Source organism: Syngnathoides biaculeatus, chromosome 5 (assembly GCF_019802595.1).
Source record: "Syngnathoides biaculeatus isolate LvHL_M chromosome 5, ASM1980259v1, whole genome shotgun sequence".
Classification (NCBI taxonomy): domain Eukaryota; kingdom Metazoa; phylum Chordata; class Actinopteri; order Syngnathiformes; family Syngnathidae; genus Syngnathoides; species Syngnathoides biaculeatus.
Window position 1 is genome coordinate 20,157,226 of NC_084644.1, and position 2,751 is coordinate 20,159,976.

The following is a 2,751-nucleotide window of genomic DNA, read 5'->3' on the forward strand; positions in this document are numbered from 1 at the left end:
ACACGTAATATGCTATAAACTGTGAGACAAATTAGTCCCCTGCAACTATTATTTTTTTAATAGCTCTATACACAACTACAGTGAAAAATATAAGTATTTCAACACCCTGCTATATTGCAAGTTCTCCCACTTAGAAATCATGGCGGGGTCTGAAATTTTCATTGTAGGTGCATGTCCACTGTAAGAGATCATCTAAACAGAAAAATCCAGAAACCACAATGTATGATTTTTTAACAATTTATGTGATCCAGCTCCAAATAAGTATTTGAACACCTGTCTATCAGCTAGAATTCTGAACCTCAAAGACCTGTCAGTCCGCCTTTAAAAGTCCACCTCCACTCCATGTATTATCCTGAATCAGATGCACCTGTGTGAGGTCGTTAACTGCGTAAAGACACCTGTCCACACCATACAATCGGTAAGACTCAAACTTAAAACATGGTCAAAGAGCTGTCCAAAGACACCAGAGACAACATTGTACAACTCCACACGGCTGGAAAGGGCTACAGAGAAATTGCCAAGCAGCTTGGTGAAAAAAGTTCCACTGTTGCAGCAATCATGAAAAAATGGAAGAAGCTAAACGGGACGGTCAATCTCAATGGGAGTTGAACCCCATGCAAGATTATCACCTCGTGGGGTCTCAATGATCCTTAGAAAGGTGAGGAATCAGCCCAGGACTACACGACAGGACTTGGCTGGCTGGGACCACCGTTTCCAAGGGGACTGTTGGTAATACACTAAGACGTCATGTTTTGAAATCATGCATGGCACGGAAGGTTCCCCTGCTTAAACCAGCACGTCAAGGCCTGTCTTAAGTTTGCCAATGACCATTTGGATGATACAGAGGAGTCATGGGAGAAAGTTTTGTGGTCAGATGAAACCAAAATGGAACATTTGCCACAATTCCACTAACAGTGTTTGAAGGAAGACGAATGATGAGTTCCATCCCAAGAACAGCATCCCTACTGTGAGGCACGGGGGTGGTAGCATCATGCTTTGGGGGTGTTTTTCTGCACATGGAATAGGACGACTGCACTGTATTAGGGAGAGGATGACCGCAGCCATGTATTATGAGATTTTAGGGAACAACCTCTTTCCCTCAGTCAGAGCATTGAAGATGGGTGGTGTCTGGGTCATGACAATGACCCGAAGCACACAGCCAGGAAAACCAAGGAGTGGCTACATCAGAAGCATGTCAAGGTGCTGGTGTGGCCTAGCCAGTCTCCAGACCTAAGCACAACAAAAAATCTTTGGCGGGAGCTGAAACTCCCTGCCCAGAAACCTGTCCAATCTAGAGAAGATCTATGTGGAGGAGTGGGCCAAAATCCCTCCTGCACTGTGTGCAAACCTGGTGAATAACTCCAGGAAACATTTGACCTCTGTAATTGCAAACAAAGGGTACTGTACCAAATATTAACATTGGTTTTCTCAGGTGTTCAAATACTTATTTGCATCTGTATCACACAAATAAACAGTTTAAAAAAAATCATACATTTTGATTTTTTGATTTTTCTTTTTAGATTATCTCTCTCACAGTGAACATGCACCTACAATGAAAATTTCAGACCCCTCCATGAATTCTAAGTGGGAGAACTTAGAATATAGCAGGGTGTTCAAATACTTATTTTCTTCACTGTACCTGTCATTTAGAACCCACCAAGTTCTCGTCCTTTGCACCTGTGCAATCCATTTTTCAAGACGAACCGGGTGTTTTGGGAAAGTGTGAAGAGTGAATCCATCCTCTCGAGCGTTCGAGCAAAATCCACCATTACGACGAGCCGGGATTTTGGCTAACACAATGAAAAAAAAAAAAGTAATTTTTCGCCCATAAAATAGGTATAAACCACAGCAAACACTCCACCCTGCTACTGTAAAAAACATCACTTCCTGGTTCTTCTCCAACGCAAATGCCGCGAGAGGATTTTCATGGCAGGAGATGCAAAAATCCGTATACGACAACATCATGACGTGTGGTGAAAAAAAACCGATGGGTCCATTCCGGCTGCCTTTTTTTTTTTTTTTTTTTTAACTAAAAACATCATAAAAATAATTCTCTATGTGTCAGAAGAGGCCCCGTAGCTCAGTGGTTAGAGCACTGGTTTGGTTGTGGGTTCGTATCCCACTGGGGCCTCCACTTCCTGAGAAGGGTTGCGTCAGGAAGGGCATCCAGCATAAAAATTGTGCCAAACATATAAGTGCGTTCATCTGAGATGACACGCTGTGGCGACGCCGAAAGAAACTTACTATTCTCTACGTGTCAGTAGACCTTTAAAGTCATTAATTTCCACTCCAGTTGAGGTTCACTGTAGAAATAAACTCAAATAAAAGAATTGCCCCTATTGAATATCAAAATACACTACAGACTTAGTTTTTTTTCCCAATTCTTGTTTTAAAAAATGTTCAAAGCTAACACAATAAATGAAAAACACCGTTGATGGGCAAACAAAAGTTAGCACTCAACACATTGCCATTTTTCTTAATAATTTCCAGAGGCGCAATTAACATGACATTTTTCGCCTAATGTTGTGAACAAACAGTATTGCATATTAACAAAGAAAGTAGAAAAAATAACATTGGAAATTAAGTGTGTAACCATGTCAATGACACAGGGAAAAAGTATTGAACATATGAAGAAGGGGATGTGCACAAAGGCCAAGCCAACACCAAAACTCTTGTCATCAAACGACAATCCAGCACCTTGTCAGTGAAAATGAAAGTCAGGTGGTTCAGTCCCCATGAGGCCTTACTGAT

The 2,751-nt window shown here is 41.5% G+C and overlaps 1 protein-coding gene across 1 annotated transcript in view; it reads right to left on the bottom strand.

Annotated features, from left to right (window-relative positions):
* The window catches only part of usp45 (ubiquitin specific peptidase 45), a 68,434-nt gene that overhangs the window by 63,878 nt on the left and 1,805 nt on the right, over positions 1-2,751 (bottom strand).